The sequence below is a fragment of the Stegostoma tigrinum genome, chromosome 30 (assembly GCF_030684315.1).
Source record: "Stegostoma tigrinum isolate sSteTig4 chromosome 30, sSteTig4.hap1, whole genome shotgun sequence".
Lineage (NCBI taxonomy): Eukaryota > Metazoa > Chordata > Chondrichthyes > Orectolobiformes > Stegostomatidae > Stegostoma > Stegostoma tigrinum.
In genome coordinates, this window is record NC_081383.1 from 43,732,670 (window position 1) to 43,756,013 (window position 23,344).

A 23,344-nucleotide genomic window follows, 5' to 3' on the forward strand; every position below is an offset into this window, starting at 1 on the left:
TAAAAATGAGGGGTAGGCCATTTAGAACAGAGTTGAGGAAAAACTTCTTCACCCAGAGAGTGGTGGATATATGGAATGCTCTGCCCCAGAAGGCAGTGGAGGCCAACTCTCTGGACACTTTCAAGCAAGAGATAGATACAGCTCTTAAAGATAGTGGAATCAAGGGTTAGGGGGATAAGGCAGGAACAGGGTACTGATTGTAGATGATCAGCCATGATCATAATGAATGGTGGTGCTGGCTCGAAGGGCCGAATGGCGCACTCCAGCACCTATTGTCTATAAGACAATATTTACAAACAACTCACCAGGACCTGACATTAGATGGGATTTGCCTTTAGGCAATGCTTGCTGGATATTCCTGGATGTGCCAAGGACTCTTCTGACAGCTAATTTAGGACTGTCAGTTGCACTTGTCGTAGCAATAATGAAGAATCCAGTGATGTTAATGCCCTTGAATGTCAAGAGACGGTTAGATCCTGGAGCTCGTTGTCGGCTGGAAATTGTGTGGTGCAATTACAGGGCAGCTATTTGGAAAGCACACCCAGACTTGAACAGGGACAGAGTGTACAAATGTAGAAAAATGACAGCAAATTGGGTCAAGGGAGCAAATGGTTAAAAAAGGCAAAATTAATAGCTTGTTACTTGAGATTATTTGTGGAATTCATAAAACAAATAAGTTAACTGCACAAAGAGAGGTTAATGGGTATAATAGTGACACGGTTACAAAGAGACTAAAGCTGGGAACTAAATATTCAGGAATATGCGACTCTCAGAGAGCAGAAAGGAAAGGGTGGTAGGGTAGCTGTGTTAGCCTAGGATGAAATAAGCACAATTGGAAGAAATGATCATGGATCAGAGACCACCGCAGCCATACAGATGGAGATATGAAACAAGAGGAAGACGGCACTGGTAGCACTTGTCAACAGATGTGTAGAGGTATATGTAGGCCAAAGAATAGATGACAACATTTTGGAGGACATGTTAAAAAAAGTATATCAATCATGGAGGACTTTGATCTTCATGAAGATTGGGAAAAGTCACAAAGGTAGTTGTAATCATGCAGGTTTAATAAATGCCCTCTAAGTAAAACAGCAACCATATCATGACAGAATTGAACACTCCATTTAAGAGGGAGAAACACTGCATTGGAGACAACTACTAAATTTACATAGTGGTAATTACAAAGGAATGAGGGGAAAGCTAGCTGTAGTGGCCTGGAAAAGGGGGTTCGCAGTAAAACAGCTGAGGAACAATGACAGACATTTATGAAAATAGTTCAGGGCTCACAGCAAAGACATATCACAGAAGGAGTCCAGGAAAGGAATGACCACATATGATTTATCAACGAAGCTGATAATACTGTGCTGAAAGAAAAACGAAAAAAAAACTTACAATATGGGCAACGATTAGTGGTAATATCAGAAAAAGTTGTTAAAAATTAACAAAGCATGACCAAAAAATGTTTCAATGTAATCTGTAATCTCAAAACCCAACACAGCCCTCCAAATGTAAAGCCTTCTCCAAGTCACACACCACCCCGACTTAGAAATAAAATGACTACAGTTTTCCTGCCACTCCCTACAAACAGTATAGCATTGTACCAATACAGCGTGAAGTTGGAGGAACACAGCATGCCAGGCAGCATCAGAGGAGCAGGAAAACTGACGTTTTGGGTCGGACCCTTCATCAGAACATCCCAACCCAAAACGTCAGCTTTCCTGCTCCTCTGATGCTGCCTGGCCCGCTGCGCTCCTTCAGCTCGACACTATCGGCTGACTCCAGCATCTGCAGTTCTTGCTATCTCCTAGCATTGTACCAATCCTTCTCAAAAGTAAATAATCTTGCCAGTTTGCATATTCAAGAGATAATTTTCTTTGTGCACCTTTGCAGTCTTGTGGACTGTCTCTTTTTATTTCATGTTTTTAAAAACTGGAGACTGAATAAAAGTGGGCCATTTTAAAATTCAGTGTTATGAAAAGGTAACAACAGTTTTAAAAGCATTGCAGGCATTGTGTAAACAATTGCTTGAACAACCAATAATTGCAGAGTCACAGATAATTTGGAGCCAACGAGGGTGTACAGATGCAGCTTTCTGCTAGATTAGTGACCAGTTACTGAAGGCAGACCATTTTGCCTGCTAACAATGATTGGTTTTTCAGCTAACTGGAAGCCTTGAAACTGGTAACAAGTTACAGACAAAGCAGTGTTGGTTCTTGCCCAGCTCAGGAATAGTCTCACTGGTGTCTATAGTCACAACTCACAGTAAACCTTAAGTAAACCAGTTTATTTTTCCTGCAACAGTTGTTGTAAATTGTGACTTTTAACTGATTAGTCAATAACATTTTTTTGAAAAAGGAAACCAACCACTTTGGGTCTCTTACCAGAGGAAGTATCTACAGAAACATGACTGTTCGGCTGGCTAGAAAATTGCTTCAATCATAAGGACCATCTCAACAAAAGAGCTTGGGGATAAAGACTGTCAATCCTGTTTATCCCCTTTATAACAGTTCATGCCATCAGTCGGTGATAATGGGAACTGCAGATGCTGGAGAATCCAAGACAATGAAATGTGAGGCTGGATGAACACAGCAGGCCCAGCAGCATTTCAGGAGCACAAAAGCTGACGTTTCGGGCCTAGACCCTTCATCAGAGACAGCTCTCTGATGAAGGGTCTAGGCCCGAAACGTCAGCTTTTGTGCTCCCGAGATGCTGCTGGACCTGCTGTGTTCATCCAGCCTCACATTCCATTATCATGCCATCAGTCGTTGTGTTTTAGTTAGTAATGTCATATGCTAGTTGTTTGTAACTGTTTACCTATAGAGAGAGTCTAATTAATAAAAATAAATAGTAATTCTCATTCAATTGCGAAACCTGGACCATGCTTTTTTAAAGTCAACCTAGGACAGAAAGCCGGGTGAACTGTGAAACTTTGCATACTTTATAAAATCTTTACATTTTTTGGGTGAGGTAAAGATTTTATAAAATATACAAAGCTCCACAAGTTCCTGACTCCAGGAACAGCAGAGTTTAATATCCACTGTACTACCCCAGTAAGTTATAATATTGACCCCTTTGAAATCCTGCCATCCCTTTCATAATTGGGCAGAGTTTGCCCAGAGCCTCCAGTTCCAGTTTTGAAGACTAACCTACAGTGGTTCAATACCATGGCTGTGGTTGCAATTTTAACTCCACAGCCCATGTTCCTTAGTTTCTGTGGACAGACTCAACATTGATTGTGACCCATCCCCTTGACCAACATAACCAGTCAGCCCTGGGCAAGTCCCTGAAGTAGCCCTAGCCCTAGACAGCCACTCTGGAGCCAACAGACTGACTGCTGTTTGCTGTCTGGATTAGAGAGTGACACTAACTCCTGAATGGATGCCTGACTGTGGCCAAAGTTATTTGCTCTTTAACAACAATCCAAATTGAGCTTTAGCATAAAACATTCTGAGTGGGAGACGAGATTGAAATCATTGAATCAAGTTTTGTACTTTGTTTAGAACAAGTACAATGCCATTGCCAAAGACAATGCTTGTATCCATACATGTAATCCAAGTTGTCAGAAGCTCAAAAAGAAATAGGATAGTAAATGACCCCTTCACACCAAATAATTCCCAAAGCATGAGGTTTGAAGACAAAAACTACTAAACAAATCATACTTTGGTCCACTAATGCCCACCAGAGCATACATGTTAAAACTGAACACAGGTCATGAGGAAATTAAAAACATGTTTTTAGATGACAAGGGTTGATCAGCCTTTGCAGAACGGTTATAAATTAGTTTTAAAATAACCTATATGAACATGTTAAGACTGTAGCAGGTGGGTCTTGAACTCAGGCTCTCTCATCCAGAGGCTGGGATACTACCTTGCATCAAGAGATTCTGAACAGTGTGAACATTGATCAGTCAAAAATGTGGTTTGAGCAGCTGGAGGAATGAAATTTGAATGAACAGTGCTCATAAGTGAGTTGGAAAGAGACATTGATATTTTTACATCATTGTTAAACGTGCATCTGTTCTGACAGAGACAGTGTTGATCTCCATGACAAATTCGTTGAAGTTGTAGGTTTTCACATACATTTTGGAAATTTGAGGGAAAGTCCCAAAATATTAAGTGCATGCTTGATTTACTTCCACTACAACTTTTAATCATGAGGCAAAATTATAATGGACCTGGTAATCTCAGGTTGTGCAAAGGAAGAGAATTAATTTAATTTGATTTTTTTGAAACACAGGTAAAACCTTGACTGAAGCACGAAATGCCTCAGCTGAGACCTTTCAAACCGCTTTACAAAAATATTACTTGTGGTATAAAGTGACTCGAAAAAACAAAACTACAAAAGCAGCTATTCTGAAATAAAAGTCTAAAATTTTTGGTTTACCTGAAATTCACAACTTCACAATGACTGCTGACTTTTCTGATGCTGTGGATTTATTTTTATGGAGCTCCTCCCACAAGTTAATTTCAGGCAGGTGTTCAGTGGGAAGTTGAATGCAATAATCTATTGAAAAATTGTACTAGTCACTAAACATGGCTCAGTCATTTGCAGTTCATTCTCATCAACCAAAAAAAGTTACTGAAGCAAGATTAAGTGACACAAGCTTAAAATTTATTGGATCTGACTTGCCAAAGACTGCAAAAAAACTGAAAACTACTAAACACATTGCTAGCTTTTAGTCATGCACTGTTGAAGAGTTTAGGCTATGCTTCTACTCTGACAGACAACCATTTTTTCTCCCCCCGAATTTATTCACAGGACATGGACAATACTAGCCATCCTCAATTGCCCAGAAGGCAGCTGACAATCAAACACACTGCTGTGGATCTGGAGTCACATGTAGGCCAGACACCAGGTAAGGGTAGCAAATTTCTTTTCCTAAAAGGACATTAGTGAACTAAATGGGTTTCCCTGACAATCAGCAATAGTTTCCTCAAGATCAACTCTGTGACTGAATTTAAATTCCAATATTTCGATGGAAAGATTTGAACCAATGTTCCCAGGACACTTCCAAGAGATTATTAATGCAGAAACCCAGGCAATGTCACTCGGCCACCGCCTCCAGACAGATAGTGGCAGATATTAAAACAAACAATAGCGTTTGATTTGTTAAGTTTTAGGCTGAAAGAACTTACTTTGATCAAGAATCAAATAAGTTTTCAAATTTTAAGGGGAAATCCTTGAGTTTCAACAATATCCCGATCCAGGCTTCTGCATGCATTGTATTGCATGAAATAATGGGAACTGCAGATGCTGGAGAATCCAAGATAACAAAGTGTGAAGCTGGATGAACACAGCAAGCCAAGCAGCATCTCTTGTGCTCCTGAGGTGCTGCTTGGCCTGCTGTGTTCATCCAGCTTCACACTTTTTGTTATCTTGTTATTCTGCATGCATTGTGACGTGATTGTAATACATAACTCCTCCTCAGATCCGTTAAAAATGTTTGCAGTTAGTTCCATGCCTGTGCATGTTTGCAACATTATGCAAACACTCAAATGTACAGAACTAACAAGGACCATTTCCTTCCAACTTCAAACAACCAACCAATTTAATTATCAATTAATGCTGAACAATGAATTTTGATTGTGACATTTCAGCATTTGCATTATTAAGAGTTTCAACAGTGGTTCCCTGTTGTGTTTGCTTATTTTTGCCTGCAGCTAAACAGATTCTATTGATCTCAATATTATCATACATTATAACACCAGTGTTCTCCACAGATGATAGCTGTTTGTTCCAAGAAACAGCTTCAAAAGGTCTAAAGGGGAATTTAAAGTTAGCAAAGGGGCAGGCACTATGAGAAATTGTTGGCGTATAAGCGAAAATTAGAACACGGTAGCCGCAGTGAATCCCGAACGTTATTCCAGTGACTACAAAACAGGAATATCCAGTTTGTGGAACATGAGCCCTAACAATAAATCAATAGATCTGAGCAACAGAATTTTGATTTGCATTTGAACTTTGCTTTCCTTGCTTGAATTTTGCGAGCTTGAATTTTGGTGAGGCTAATCATAGCGCTGTTGATTGGTTCATCCATTCTAAATAGCAAGATCTGTTCAAATATATAGCTACTGATAGACACAATCAAACGATAACATGAATTTCAAAAGTACTTGTGGAGCCTTAAGGCTCCACAATATGAAGAATGAATCTGAAATACCAAAAGGAAACTCCTGTTAAGGAATGTATGTGCAGTCACCCACATATGAATGAATAGTAAAACACCAGCATCAGAAAAACTAAATACAGAAAATCATGTCGTAGTATACATTATGCCACAACTCAAGCACATACTTCAGCAATACTGCAAATATATACCTTTTGTGGATTTACACAACATTGCTCAATAAAAAAAAGGAACTCTTCAAAAACAGAAAACTGGTACTGTGCTTCATATTGCTAAATATTCCTACTGTTGCACAAGAAACACAAATTAGCTCGACACATTTCACGTGCACCATTATTACAGCTGTAGCCCAAGGATGTCGCCTTCATGTTGCCAGTGCTTTCTAAATGACAATTTACTCCTCAAATACAACCTACTTAAGTAATGACAATGAACCACAAAATTAACTAGTGAATGCTGACAGTCTTAAAAATTTACATCAGGTTTTCTGGTCATTCCAACAACCTTACATAAAAACATTCCGTATTTCACAGCAAATGTATCCAAATACATTGTATAATATTACCACAATTAGTTAAAATACACTACAGGTGTGGACAAATGATCAATGAAAATTAAAATGTAATACAAAAGCAGCAACAAGAAAATAGCCCAAAACTAACAGTTCATCCAAGAAATGCTGGAAAAACTCTGGTTTAGCAACAGGTCCATTTTTCAAACTGGGTCACTCGGTATGACAGCTTGGCACAACATCGAGGGCCGAAGGGCCTGTACTGTGCTGTAATGTTCTACAAACTTGAAACATTAATTCTGTTTTCTCTCCATAGATGCTGCCAGACCTGATGAGTTTCTTCAACATAGATAACACGGTGCGAAGCTGGATGAGCACAGCAGGCCAAGCAGCCATCAGAGGAGCAGGAAAGTTTGACATTTCGGGTCGGGACCCTTCTTCAACAATTTGTTTTTGTTTCAAATTCCCAACATCCGCAGCTCTCTGTTTTATTTAGTTTAGTCATGATATTAACAATTTTCTTTACTGTTATAAACATTAACCATTTTAGAGAAACTTTATCCATATTTTGTGGTCAACAGCACTTTTAAGAAATATAGGCCTAACAACTTCTGGTGCATGGATTTCACCTTTCCAGGCGTGAATTTAATTCTGATGGTAGCTATGGAAGATCTTTGCATCCAGTGATATCATTAAGGAAGAGAAGCAGCTAACTACAGAACAGCTCCCAGAGGTGAGCCAGGAAGAACAGGGTTTCTTTTCAAAACATTATACACAAATCAAAGATAGGTACATACACATCAGATTAAGCTATAAACTAAAAATAATAAACTTCTCAAAAATTATTTGCAAAGTATAGAATAATAAACTTTTATCTTTCTCAGATATAACTGTTTTCATTTAGAACGAGAGAGCCTGTTGATAATTACTATACCATTTATCAGCAGCACACAGTTACGTAAAAACTCGAAGATCAAGGTAGTATCGGTTCACTTATTTCCAAAAGATTTTCAAATGGGGGAGAAAGAACAGAACTACATAAGCTAAGTAAGTGATGTCTGTTCCTAACATGGTGACAGCAAATCATGGTAAGCGTTTCCACCATAATATTAATAGTCAATTTTTTTCTCATTTTGCCTTTGTATTTTTTTTTACTGGTGGTAGTCAATTTTCTAAAAATACCTTTTAATCCATCTCACTGTTTTGTGTCAGAGTTCACAACACTGAAATCATACAATGTGCTACCTTCAACATTATTACAGCTTCACTGCTGAGAGATCATGCTTTTCACTGGTACAGGATCGACACCATGTGATAAGTAATGGGTCAAACCTCAGAATAACTCCATACTTGCAACAGCAAGGTGCGAGCAAAGCATGTCCAAAGCAATGAGAAGAGGTGGTGCAGCAACAGAAGCAAGATGACAGACTCACACCGTTCTTGGCGAGATTTGAAAATAATGATACTGCAATCAGACATAACATGGAAGTGTGGTAGGGGAGTGGGAAGAATAGGACAATTGTGTCAGTTTGGCCATTGAACATAACTGTAACCATAAAGTTTGTTTTATTAGATATGCCATTTTGATATTCTATTACATAATACTCAAACTTCAAAGTTTTTCATGTATAAATTGTTTACAAAAGTCTTCCACATTTCCCCAGAACAGTACTTCATTATTAGCCAACATTATGTCCTTAAGTCCTGGAACAAAGTTCAGCCCACAAGCTTGTAATCAGAACCAAAATTGCTATCAACTGAATCAAGCTAGCAGGCATGGTGATAAGAATATAAATGGGCACAAGACTGTAGAATCCCTCCTATTTACTTATTGGGAACATTCAACCGTAACAAGTAGTACATTCCCTTGTTTGATCTCCTTTAAGTGTCTGAAATCTTACTGTGCTGTTCCATTATAGAATCTTGTACACATCTACTTCCTCTAATTTTGAAGGAGCGTTGATTGATACAAAGCAAACTGATGCACTACTTCTGTACAAACGTGTAACCACCAGTGTTGCTGTCAGCAAACAATGAACTGCACATCGGTGTGCCAATGCCTTGTCAATACCAAAGGTTGTCACATTGCCTCGGGTACAGTATGACTAGAACTAGCTGCAGACCATTAAATATTGCACTGCACTCAATGGAGCTCATCAAATAGCTAGTGAACAGTCATTTAGTCTTCTTCTGGACAAGTCATTGAACTGTTACATCAATCAGGCAAAACTTCAATGCTTTTTAAAAAAATGCAAAACAATGGTAAACCGTATGCTTGGTGGAAAAAAGTGATGAAAGACAAACAGTACAACTTTGCATGAAAATAGTACCATTCTTTGGAATATTTGCTTAAGTGCAGTCTGTTGTATGTAACACAAAACAAAGCACTGATTAAGTTGTAGCATTTCATTGGGAAAATGAATAATAGCAGTGACTGTCGAGCACAATACACAGCTCATTACTACATTATAACCAGGTACAGACAATGATGAAATGTTGTTGCTGGGATGCCAAAGCTCAACTGTGGGCTACAAAATCATTACCAGTCTGCCTGAACAGTACATACAGCAACCTACACATGTTTTGACGGTATACAGTCCACATTAAAAAGGAAAAGGTAATTTGAACTATATATTACATATATAAAGTATCAGTTAACAGGCAAAGGCAATGAAGTCTACTTTCGCTGTTCAACTCTACCCTTCTTGTGGCACCCCATCACATTCAATGTCAAAATTGCAATCATAGCCTCCTTGCAAGGTTTTAACCAAGCCAATATGAAATATAACCTAATGTATCCTCAAATCTGAGCAACTAATACGCTGTGGGTCTTTCTAGTGTTCACAATTTTTTTGCACAAATGCCTTTACTCATTTTTTAATCCTTCCAATACTTCTTGGCTGCAAAAGCTATGACTGTGACATCTTAAAAATGCTCCAACTAAAGAAATCCACAGGTCACCAAGGCCAATGATTACTCACTTACAGCAGGCATGAGCATATCTGCACTTACATAAACTCTCTTCCCCTCCCTTCACTTTGTTTAGTTTATAAAATGGACCCTGCTTTCTGAAACTAAGAAACACACCATATCAAGTCATCACCCTGAAAGAAAGTCAAGGGTACAAAAAGATTATACAACTTATCAGAATTTACACCCTCTGAGCAGTCTTGCACAAAATTATTCCACTGTGAGAAGGCATAAAAATTGTCATTGTGTGCAACAGAAAAGGAAGATGACTGTGTACAACAGGAAGGAGGAGGATCAGCCATTGTTGCCTCAAAGTTTGTGACCCACCCCACCACACAAAGAATCTAATACCCTCTCGTTGCATCAGTCGTGTGTGTCAGGTTACCTCAGTACAGCACACACTTTTTCAAACGTCAGTGTTATTGGCCCAAGTGTCATTTTAAATTTTGAGCATTAAAGGAGGCAAGACACTTAGTTTTCTTTCTCAACCATTACCTCCAAAGTAGGAAATGTTACTAACCAGTCAATCACGTGTTTTATTTTTCCCCCTCTATTAATTCAGCAACCAATGAAATTCAGCAACCAATGAAATTCAGCAACCAATGAAATTCAGCAACCAATGAAATTCAGCAACCAATGAAATTCAGCAACCAATGAAATTCAGCAACCAATGAAATTCAGCAACCAATGAAATTCAGCAACCAATGAAATTCAGCAACCAATGAAATTCAGCAACCAATGAAATTCAGCAACCAATGAAATTCAGCAACCAATGAAATTCAGCAACCAATGAAATTCAGCAACCAATGAAATTCAGCAACCAATGAAATTCAGCAACCAATGAAATTCAGCAACCAATGAAATTCAGCAACCAATGAAATTCAGCAACCAATGAAATTCAGCAACCAATGAAATTCAGCAACCAATGAAATTCAGCAACCAATGAAATTCAGCAACCAATGAAATTCAGCAACCAATGAAATTCAGCAACCAATGAAATTCAGCAACCAATGAAATTCAGCAACCAATGAAATTCAGCAACCAATGAAATTCAGCAACCAATGAAATTCAGCAACCAATGAAATTCAGCAACCAATGAAATTCATCATTTTAAGCATCTCCATATATTTGAAATGGGTCCAACAGTAGTGTAAGATGCAAATTCTTTTTTAACCCCATTATTTTGGGTTTGTCAACCAGGTAGGACGTATAGGAGAACTGATGCATATGAACTCAAAATTACCTGTCTTCTGAAATTAACTAAACAATTCTACACTGGAAAGTTTGTTTAGCACATATAAAGTGCTCTCACTCAACCCATGTATCAAAACGTGCCAACACACACATTGAAGCATGCACAGGGATAACTGCTGGAATGGGGCCAATAAAATTCTATTTAAGTGACAGGTTGCCATTTGTCTATCTGTAAAGACCATCCCGGAAAACTAACTCCCAGCAACCAATCCACCCCTTGAGCTCCAGGAATGAGCCAGGCACAACTAGCAATACCTAAGTGCCTCAAATCAGTGAGGTGGCTTACTTCCAATTTTCTATGGTCAAACCTGACAACTTGGGTGAAAATGACAGGAACTATTATTGTCCTAAAATAAAGTAAAACAGAAGCCTAAATTATATAATTTCATTTACATGGCAACTTGCGTAAAGGATATAGAAAAGGACAAAATTACTTACAAACAGAACGTCAAACCCATATTTGGCCCTTCGTGTCGCCACTCATTTCTGGGAAAAGCTATCAACTTGTGCTGATGTCAGGTTCATTGTTTCTGATAGAGTTACCTTTCAAACTCTTCTAAATGGTTCCAAAACTTGGACTATGCATGGACGCCATCTCAAATCACTTAAGAGCCACCAACACTTTGGTGGTTTCTCAGTATCAGTTGGGGGTATGGACACATTAACATCACTGTCCCTTCGGCAGTTAATAGCAGCAGCATCAAATCCATACAATCTTTCATACAATCCCTACAGTGTGGAAGCAGGCCATTCAGCCCATCAAGTCCACACCAAACCCCAGGATCACCCAAAACCAACTCCAAAGGGCTGGCCATGTGCTGAGGATGCCCAAGTTCCGAATGCCGAGCCAATCATCTTAACCCAGCACAAGTGAGGCACTTGAATGCGAGGAGGAGGAACAAAATGTTTCAAAGGCACCCTTGAAGCCTTCCCTCAAGAAGTGCACCACAGGTGTCAATGCATGGGAGACCATTGTTCGTAAGAAATAGACTTGAAGAATACACCTGCACAAAGGAACAGAATTCTTCGAGAAGATCCATCAATACCAGGAATTGTGGAAAAGGAACCGGAGAAAGGAATGCCAGCAATCAAGGCCATGGACCAATTCCTCCTCCTGGAAACATTGCCAAATGTGTGGTCACAGGTGAGGTTCTAGCATCAGGCTTATCAATCATGAAAGGACCCACAGAACCCATGAATAGTCGGATTGGATTTCCTAGATGGTCAATTTACTCATTAGCAAGCGACTAATGATACTTTTATTTTGATCAGGCTGAGCGTACTGCCAGTAATTATTTCAACGCCATTCTGGTTACCATACAAAATGTCCTCTGCGACCTTGCTAATGATATCACACTCCTCCTATATCGTGGATCCCAGAACCAAATGACACTAGCGGTGGCATTACTGATATCTTAAACAGTTCCAACAACACTTCCCACATCACTATCCTGTTCTTGAGCTTTACGCTTTGGCTAATAAAGGCAAGTATACCAGTAAAGTCATCACAGTCTCATCAAATCATACTACTGCACTCTCAGACTGAGACAACTAGTGATGGCTTAACCTGACACCAAAATTGGTGGTATAGTGGGTGGTGAAGATAACTCTGAGGATCTTGATTAGATGGGCCAATGGGCTGAGGAGTGGCAGGTGGAGTATAATTTAGATAAATGAACGTGTTGCATTTTGGCAAGACTTACAGTTAATGGTAGGGCACTGTAGAGTGCTGTTGAACAGACAGACTTAGGGGTGCAAGTACATAGTTCCATGAAAGTGGTGTCATAGGTAGACAGGGTAGTATTTGGCATGCCTGGCCTCCTTCATCACTGCCTTGAGTATAAGAGTTCAGATGACATGCTGCAGCTGTACAAGTCACTGGTACAGCCACTTTTGTTAACTACACGCAGTTCTGACTAGCTTCCCACATAAAGGGTATTATTAAATTGGAAAGGATGCAGTAAAGGTTTACAAGGGTGTTAGAGACTGGGCAGGTGTGGAGGTGCTAGAGTTACAAAGGAGAAGCTGGATAGGCTGGGACCTTTTACACACCACCCCCACTGCAGGAGAGATTCAGGGTGACCTTGTACAGGTTTATACAATCATAAGGAACAGAGATAAGATGAACTGCAAAGGCTTTTGCCCGAGGGTTGGAGAGTTCAGAACTAGAGGGCAAAGGTTTAAGGTGAAGGGAAAGATTCAAAAGGGATCAGAGGGGCAAATTTTTCCATGCAGAGGGTGGTGCTTAAATGGAATGAACTGCCACAGAAGTGGTAGATGTGGGTACAGTTAGAACATTCATTTTGGAAGGACAAACTTGAAAGCAAAATACAGGGTCAACGAAAGATTCTTGGCAGTGTGGAGCAGAGGGATCTTGGGGCTCATTCTACAGTTCCCTGAAAGCTGCCACCCAGGTGGATAGAGTTGTTAAGGCAGCATATGATGTGTTAGCTTTCATTAACAGAGGGATTGAGTTCAAGAGCCGTGAAGTTATGCTCCAACTATACAAAAGCCTGGTTTGGCCACATCTGGAGTATTGTGTCCAGATCTGGTCACCTCATTACAGGAACGATATGGAAGCACTGGAAAAACGTGAAAAGGAGACTTACCAGGATGTTGCCTGGAATGGAGCGAAGGTCTTATGAAGAAAAGGGGAGACTGCGTGGGCTTTTCTGTTTAGAACAACGCAAGATGGAGAGGTGACTTGATAGTGTACGAAATGATCAGATGTATAGATACAGTGGACAGCCAGAGGCTTTTTCCTCGGGTGGAGATAGCTAATACAAGGGGGGGGAATAGTTTTAAAGTCAGTGGAGGTAGACATAGGGGAAACGTCAGAGGTAGGTTCTTCACTCAGCGTGGCCGGGGTGCGGAATGCATTGCTGGAGGGTAGTGAAGTCGGCCTCATTAGGGGCATTTAAGCAGCTAGTAGATAGGCATATGGATGATAGTATAAGGTACGGGTGCAAGTTAGATAGACCTTAGGTTTAAGGTAAAAGTTTGGCACAACATTGTGGGCCAAAGGGCCTATACTAAGGCAGGCAAATGGGATTAGTTTGGTTTGAGAAATGCAGTTGACTCAGATAAGTTGGACTGAATGGTCTGTTTCTGTGCTTATGACTATAACTCTATTCTCTTGCCTTGTTTGTCCTGCAAAAGTACATCACTCATGTCTTGGACATGCAAGTTGTTTTATTCGGCTAAATTACTCAAAGTCTAGTCTAAAGACAATACCGGAAACACTGACTCTTCCTCCTTAAAGGTGATGCCCAAGCTTTGAATATTTCCAGCACTGTTTTAATTTCATATTTCCAGTATCCACAAAGTATTTTTCTTCATATAGCCAAGTTAAAAAGTAAACACCTATGCAATTATTTAGCACGCGCACACAAGCTAGCTGCTTAAACTGAACAAGTGGAATTTCTAATGCGACAAAATTACTTTTCAGTATATTCAGTGTTGCAAACATGCAGTTAGTTGCCACAATTCTTCAGTTTCACCGAAGGCAAATGATTTTCCTTTAGGTAACAATAAATTGAGCATCATCCCCCTAACCCAACTGACAAAAACAAACATGTTTATTAAAGGTGCAAAATTTCTTTGTTCTTTTAGAAGGTGGACAGGACTTATACACTTAATAGTAAGGCCTTGAGGTGTGTTGCTGAACAAAGATATCTTGGGGGTGCAGTTACTTGAAGGTTAGATTTGCAGGTAAACAGGGTAGCAAAGGTGGTGTTTGGTGTGCCTGTCTTTATTAGTCAGGACATTGACTATACGAGTTGGGAGGTACAGAACATTGGTTAGGCCACTTTTAGAATACTGCATTCAATTCAGGTGTCCCTGCTTTAACAAAGGTGTGTGAAACTCGAAAGGGTTCAGAAAAGATTTACAAGGGTATTGCCAGGGTTGATGGGTGTGAGGTATACAGACAGACTGAAGAGGCTGGTGCTTTTTTCCGCAGAATGGAGGCTGAGGAGTGATCTTAGAGGTTTATAACATCATGAGGGGCATAGGTAAGGTGAATAACCAAAATTCTTTGCCCCACGATAGGGGAGTCCACAACTAGACAGCATAGGTTTAAGGTGAGAGGGGAAAGATTTAAAAAGAACTTAAGAGGCAACTTTTCATGCTGAGGGTGGTGCATGCACGGAATGAGCTGCTGGAGGAAGTGATGGACGCTGGCACAATATCATTTAAAAGGCATCTGATGGTTACATGGATAGGAAAAGTTTACAGGAATGTGGGCAAAATAATAGCAAAAGGGATTAAGTTAAATTAGGATATTTGGTCAGCATGGATAAATTGGACTGAAGGGTCTGTTTGCATGCTGTACAACTCTGAATCTAAAGTGACAAATAATGTCTATGTAACTCAAAGTAAAATTGTAACACACATCTTAGATTATCCAGAACTACCTTCTCAGAGGGTGACAAGCATAACAAGACTGGGTTTTGGTGGCAATTGTCCAACTAAAATAACTGCTTCTGTGGCACACAAATAATAGAATAGTTATTCAAGAAAGGCACATGGGTCACGATTTCCGCAACAGCTCAAACTTTGAATGGCGAGGAGCTAGTGGGGAAGACTGAGACAGTGATGAAGCAGAGGACAAAAATGTAGCTAACACTAAGAATACCAACAAAATGATATTTAAAAAATGTTATATTTAATACCGCTGGTGAGGACTGGAAGAGCCTTGAAAGACAGGGGTGTGAATTTGTACTTCATTTGCCACATAGCTAAAATCAACAGGATGATTTAGCTAAAAACTAGCAACAGACTTGATACAAGGTCAACGCTGAGATTCTAAGATAGCCAAGAAAGGGTTGGCATTTCTAAATAAGCACATTGATGTCAACTAGAGTTCAAAATATATCAACGCAAATCAGCTTATATTGTCAATCATTGATACACCCATAAAAAGCAAGCTCACGGTCACAAATCCACAAATGGCAAGGTATGTCGTTTTGATCGAAGGTGAATCCAACATCCCAAGATGTTGTAATGCCACAAGTACCAATTCACTACTCCATCACCACAGAAATGGACCCTGATTCAGGTTACAAGTCAAGGGATTTTGTAGAAAAATTATACATCCCAGTTGTTTCTTGTTACAACTCTAGAGGGACATGAGATAGTTAATCCAACAGCATAATGGGAAAATCTGGGATCATTCATTGGAATGCTAGAGAACTGTACAAATTTAGCATGTCGACTTGAAGAAATCTTGAAAAAAATTCAACATTACAAATAAAACGTAGATTGAATTTCTCAATTATACCTAGCCTAAATTTGGGCTACACTTATTTTCACTGCACTATTTAATATAACCAATTTTCATTTTTTAAGTACAGGCAGTCCCCCAGTTGTGAACAAGATCTGCTCGCGTTCGTATGCAAGAAGTTGTTTGTAAGTAGAGAAAATGCTCACGTCAGATCTTTAAAATGACCTTTCTGCATGAGATCATGCTCTTAAGTACAAGCATTCATAAGCTGGCCATTCGTAGGTAAGAGATCCCCTGTATACACAATTGGCTACAAATAACTGATCTTTGGGATAGGTACTAGAAATTGGAAGAAAACAGCGTATATTCGAAAACTGGATGATGAGATTTTGGCTCCATATTTTACATTGAACAAAGAATACTGCATTCTAATGAAATTAACAGCTTAATTTTTGTTCAACTGATTTGCTGAACAGTACTTAAATTCAGTTCTGATCATCTGTATCTGTGCAGCAGTTGCAACGTGCAAGTCCCAAGTGGCTGGAGATCTAACTGGAACTGTCGTTCAAGTGCAGTTATAAAACTTGGTCGCAAAAGAATACATTTCCAGGTAATTTCATTCAGTATCCCAAACTTTATGTAAAAAATATATGCAAAACTGATAGCACTTGAGCAGAAATTCAACACAACAGAAAGCAAATTTTAATATTGTTCAGTCTTGCAATGCAGTCTCCAAATACAGACTAATTGGCTCCTGTTCTCTGCATCAGGAATGTTATGAGATTTTCCTGTTCAAATACACAATGGTGCAAGATGTGTTCACAGTTAGACATTACGAAATGGAAACCTGAAGCCGGCTCCAGGGAGAATCTATGCAATATTTTGAGCAGAAATGAAGCCAAGCTAATAAGAGTTCAGTGCACTATGCAAGAGCCACCATGCAGAACAGATGCTAGAAATGCAATAGCAATTACAGCTGCAATCAGTAGCTGTAATTGCTGCTGCATTTTATCATTTCAGAATAAATCGCTCTGATGTATTTGGCAAGGCATTACACAGATTGAACCATTCTTTTCAGAGATTGTATCTTGCCTTCACTCATTAATTGCCCTGTCACCATCAATAACTTGGGAAAATCACCAACATTAAACTAAATCTTAGACATTATAGAACAGTAAAATTCATGTCTATGCAGCTTTTACGTGATAAAAATAGATGTTGCATATAGCAAACTGTAATTTCTTCAGTTTTTATGTATATACAAATTAACATGCAAATGACAAGCTTACAATGTTTAAATTACTGATGTCAACAAAATATACCACTGTCTACTTCAGTGCAACTTCAAAATGATGTTGTACATTCTGCACACTTGTGATTCTTTGTTTGATACAAATTCTGAATAAAAACAGAGAAATCAGTTGCAATTAAAGAGAAGCATATATTAAACAAAATTTCAAAAATTACTTCCATTTTTACAAACTGTATTAAAAGATAGCAATGTCTCATACCATCTATAACATGATACGTTGTCCACTGAACTTTTATTTGAACTCAGCAAGCCCTTCCATCAACCAACTAGTCTGAACCTACTACTGGCGCCTATCACCACCATCACCCCTCCACCACCCCCATCTGCAGCTCCACTGCGCCCCCATCCAGTCTTGAATAAGGGTAATAGCCAAAATGTTGACTTTCCTCCAAATGCTGCCTGGCTTGCTATGTCCTTCAAACCTCCTGTTTGTCTACCTTGGGTTCCTGAATCTGCAGATTGTCATCTCTAACAAACTTATATTTGACATTTCAGTCATCTCCATAGTGAATCAATGTACTGTTACATGGATCATGCCAATCAGTTCAGTGAAGAAGCACTGCGTACACAAAATAGGGAAAGCACTTCGAAACATAACAGAACCACAATGATGGCATTGAACATGAAGGTTCAAATATGAATATTGGAATGATACAGGCATTAGGAGTAAATACTTCTTCTGAGAGGTCATTCTCTTGAAAGAATTTAGGGCAGCAACTTCAACACCTAGACAGGCATCAATAATAGCTGATTTTGAATGGTGCCACAAATAAACCTTTTTGCCTTCAACAGCACAGACTTTAGAAAGCAGCGGGGGTGGTGGAGTAAAAACAAGTGAAAAGAAAGGAAGGGAAGTAGCCAGCATTGAGAAAGGGCAGCTGAGAGTCACCCAATGTCTCCCCTCTCTGATCAAAGAGATAGGTGCCGAGGGTGAAGGCAAACATCTTCAAATCATGCAGCTAAATCTATAATAAGGAACCCAGGAGCTATTTAAACTCTTCAAGATATATTTTTCCCTCCACAGAGTGCAATAAAAACCAAGTATAAGCAAAAGCAAAGTTGCCTTAGTCCCAGAGGTCCATAGCACTGTACTCTCTCGAAAACTGGTGGCGGTTCAATCCGAGGATCAACACACCTCTGGTGAGGGGAGGATCACAGAATCCCTACAGTGTGGAAACAGGCCCTTCCGCCCAACCAGTCGACACCGAACCTCAAAGTATCCCACCTAGACCCACCCCACCATAACCCACCTAATCTACACATCCCTGAACACTATGGGCAATTTAGCACAGCCAATCCACATTGCATGCACAACCTTGGACTGGAGAAGTTAAGAAGGAAAGGCCTTCATGGTGACCTCTGCCAGAACTGAAATCAAATCCACACTGTTGGTGTCATTGCTGCTTTGTAAACCAGTTGTCCAACCAGTTGAGCCAACTGGCCCTCATAGCTTTAACTACATCAAAACCTCCTGTGATCACGGGTGAAGAGACAGAACAGTTACAGGAAGAAGTTACAGGTAATTTCTGTCCTGTGTTTAGCCACTGGCAGCTGCAAAGTCCATCACTGGAAGTCAAACTAAAACCATGAGCAAAATGTTATTATAGATAATTCAAAGGAAGTATCTGGCATGCCTTCATTAACTGGAGGAAGCACTGAGGCCAGTAAGCACATAGTGCTTTGAATGTGAGGCTTCAATGTACGACTACTGACCTAGCCGGTCAAGTCCCAATGGGCATTGCTAGGTTTGCAGGCAAAGAAACCAACATGCCCTAATCCTCATCAATTTATCTATCATTGATTCATCTACAAACAGAAGTAACCACTACAGACCTTATAGTGATAAAGGCCCATGTTCATTCTTCTATGCATTGTGCGTGCAAGATGGATTATTTTAAACGTATCTACTAACTTCAGACTGGGAATCCATGAAGTGCTGTGGGTCATCAGAAGCTGAATTGCATTCCAAAACACTGTATTGCAACCTTACGATCCAGTATTTGCCCTGCTCTATTGTTGTCATCAACTCAAGGACTAACCCTGGTTAAAAGAACAGCACAAAAGGGCATACCAGGAGCAGCACCAGACATACCTAAAAATGAGACAACAACCTTTTGAAGCTACAACACAATTACAAACAGCACAAGCAATTCCCTAGACAGCACATCAGTTCCAAGTCCTGCAGCCTTGTCACATCCAATTGTGAATAATTGTGGACAATTAAACTCACTGTAGGTGGCATCACAAATTGGCTCAAGAGGCTGAAGCATTTGCAGTAATTTTCAGCTAGAAGTGCTGAGTAGATGATCATCTCAGTCTCTTCAAGAGAACCCCTACAAAGATGCCGGTCTTCAGTCAACTCAATTCACTCCATATCATCAAAAAACAGCTAAAGGCGGTGGATAGTGCCATTACTATGAGCCCTGACAACACTCCAGCAAAATAGTCCTGAAGACTTTTGCTCTATGAATTAGCACACCTCTAGCCAACCTGTTCCAGCACAGCAACTACACTGACACTCTATAAACAATGTAGAAAACTGCCCAGGTATATTTGCACACAGAAAGAAGGACAAACCCAAACCAACTAGTTGATGAGACAGTAGGAATTGCCGATGCTGGAGTCTGAGATAACAAGCTGAATGAACGTAGCAGGCCAGGCAGCATCAGAGAAACAGGAAAGCTGACCTTTTGGGTCTGGGCCCTTCTTCAGAAAAAGAAAACACATTATCCGAGCTAATTAATACCCCAGTCTATTGTTAGTCATCCGTATGAGAGTATTAGTATCAGTAATGGAGAATGTTATCAATACTGCTATCAAAAGGTACTTTTTTACCATTAACCTGCTCATGGACATTCAGTTTGGGTTCTGCCATTCAACTCCTAACCTCATTACAGTCTTGGTTCAAACATGGAGAAAATAGCTCAATTCCAGACGTGAGGTGAGAGTGACTGCCCTTGACATCAAGGTTACATTTGACTGAGTGCAGCATCAGGAGCCCTAGTAAAATTAGGGTCAATGGGAATTTTGGGAAATTTCTCATCTGGAGGAGTCACATTTCGCACAAAGGAAAATGATTACAGTTGTTAAAGGCCAGTCATCCCACATCCAGGACATCACTGCAAAGGCTCCTGAGGGTAATGTCCTACACAAACATCTTTGATTGCTTCGTCTTCAGCATTCCTTCCATTACATGTTCAAAATGGGCCTTCAGCAATGATTACAGAACATTCAGTATCGTTCACAACTCCTCAGTTACTGAAGCAATTTATTTTTATTTATTTATTGTTGTGTGCTTTGTAACACAGATTACAGTGACAAATACCATATAGTGTCACAACTCTCCAGCACCATCTTAAAACACAAAAATATACCGAAACATAGAATACAAAGGCAGAACAAAGAAATAAAAAGGTGTTCAACTTTACAGACCTTCTTGTTAAGTGCTCCACCAACAGCCTAGTGGCCAAGCAGGAGCCCCTTTCGCTGCAGGGCTGCTGAAACAAAAAGTTGTCACCTTCATGCCAACTTGCCTCCACCCAACACCTTCGCCACTGAGTCGATGGGCTTTGTCAATGCCATGCCACTGATGCTGCCAGATCTCATACTGGGCCCAAAAACTTACCCGTGCCACACCTACATGAATCTGCGCCAGATGCAGATGTCAACAGGAAGTGAAATTTGCCCCTGTCTCAGCAACCATGAGTTGGTGCTAGAACCATCTTGTCAGAAACTGCCAGGAATCCAAACTCGCCTCTGACACTGCTACCACAAATCCATGCTGCTGGGCCTACTTGTGTTTGCACTGCTGGATCCACTTGTCATTGCCAATGGACGCCATTACTGCAAACTAATTCTTCCCAAGAGGCAAGTAAAATTTTTTTAAAAAGGAAAAAATGCAAGGGAGAGAGAAAATGCAAAGGAAAAAGTAAGTGGATGGAGAAGATGACCCCCAGACTCAAGCCCTACTCCACCTCCATCTTACAGGACATTTTCACGTCAATCCATGTCCAAATTCAGCAAGACCTAGATGATACGCAGGTTTGGGCTGCCAAGTAGAAAGTAGCTGTTGTGTGGCATCGGTAATTAACATCTTCAAAAGACAGAACCTCTCAGCCTTGGACATTCATCGGTATTACAACTGCTAATTTCCCATCATCAGCAACCTGGGAATTGCAATTGAACAGAAGCTAGACACAAACACTGTTGCTCCAAGAACAAGTCACAGGTTAAAATTCTTGCAGCATGTAATCCCTTCTGATTCTTCAAAGCCTGTCCACCATCTACAAAGCATAAGCCAGGACTGTGATGGAATGCTCGCTATTTGCTGGATGGGTGCAGCTTCAATGACATTCAAGCTTGACACTATCCAGGACAAAGCAGTCCACTTGATTAGTACCTCATCCACAAACAATCATTCAATTTTTCATTACAGAAAGATGCTGAGACTAGGTCACAAAGAATATTCTAAGCCAACTTAAAAATCAGGAACTGAACTGCATGGAATCAATAAAAGATAGGAATTCGGAACTCAATTGCAGGTCAGCCATGGTCTCATTGTCGAGCAGACCCAGTTTTTTTTTGGAGGCGGTTAGTGGCGTCATATCTTCTGATGCTAAACATTATGGAGAACGGTGGTTCCTTATACCAACATCTTCTCAGGTGCAGAAATCTATGAGCAGTTGATTGGTGTACCAACTTCCAGTTTCCTTTTTAGTAACTTTACCTTTAAAAACTATAACGTTATCTGCCTTATTGATTGCTTAACAGTGGAAAGGCAGCAAAAATCTACACAGTCTAACAGATCAGATCAGTTTGTGAATGTGAACTACACAAATATTTAAAGTCAACAGGGACCAACAGCTGTAAATCAAAAAGCATGAAAATACATTTCTGGACAGAGTAGATTTTGTGAAGATGTTTCCATTGGTAGGCAAGACTAGGGCCCGAGGGCACACCCTTACAACGATGGGAAGACCTTTTGGAACAGAGATAAGGAGAAATTTCTTCAGCCAGAGAGTGGTGAATCTACAGAATTCACTACCACAGTAGGCTGGGGAGGCCGGGTCATTGAGTATATTTAAGACTGAGATAAATAGGTTCTTGATCGTCAACGGGATGAAGGGTTATGGGGAGAAAGCAGGAGAATAGGGTTGAGAAACTTATCAGCCATGATTGAATGGTGGAACAGACTCAATGGGCTGAATAGCCTAATGTTTGCACCAATGTCGTATGATCTTACACCAAAATTACAGCTTAGTGCACTCTACTTACACTAGTACCAAATTTATGCATCTCAGCCTCAAATGGATTAATCTGTAGATTGACATTCAAAAGAATTTTGTACAACGTTTTATAACTTTCTTTCCTAGTTCCCTCCATAAGGTCAGAAGTAGGATGTTCGCCCATAATTACACAACGTTCAGCACCATTCATGACTCCTCAGATATGGAAGCAGTCCACATTCAAATGCAACAAGATCTGGACAAGATTCAGGCTTGGGTTGACGAGTGGCAGGTAACATTCATGCCAGAGAAATGCCAGGCAATGACCATCTCCAATCAAAGACTATTTAACCACCATCCCTTGACGTATCTTCATCACTAAATCCCTTACTATTAACATCCTTAAGGTTAGCATTTATCAAAAACTGAACTGGACTTGGCACATAAACACAGTGGCTACAAGAACAGGTCAGAAGCTAGGAATACTGAGATGATAACTCACCTCCTGACTCCCCAAAGCCTGCCCATTATCTACAAGGGCAAGTCAGGAGTGTGATGGAATACTTCCCACATACCTGGATGTGTGCAGCTCCAACACCACAAGCAGCGTGACACCATCTGGGTCGAAGCAGCCAGTTTGATTAGCACCACATCCACACTGCTCCCTCCACCAACATTCAGTAGCAGCAGCGTGTACCATTATTTACAAGATGCACAACAA

At 40.1% G+C, this 23,344-nt stretch overlaps 1 protein-coding gene across 3 annotated transcripts in view; it reads right to left on the minus strand.

Annotated features, from left to right (window-relative positions):
* crsp7 (cofactor required for Sp1 transcriptional activation, subunit 7) overlaps positions 1-23,344 on the minus strand; it is a 159,696-nt gene that overhangs the window by 109,705 nt on the left and 26,647 nt on the right. The gene's annotated exons all lie outside the window — the stretch shown is intronic.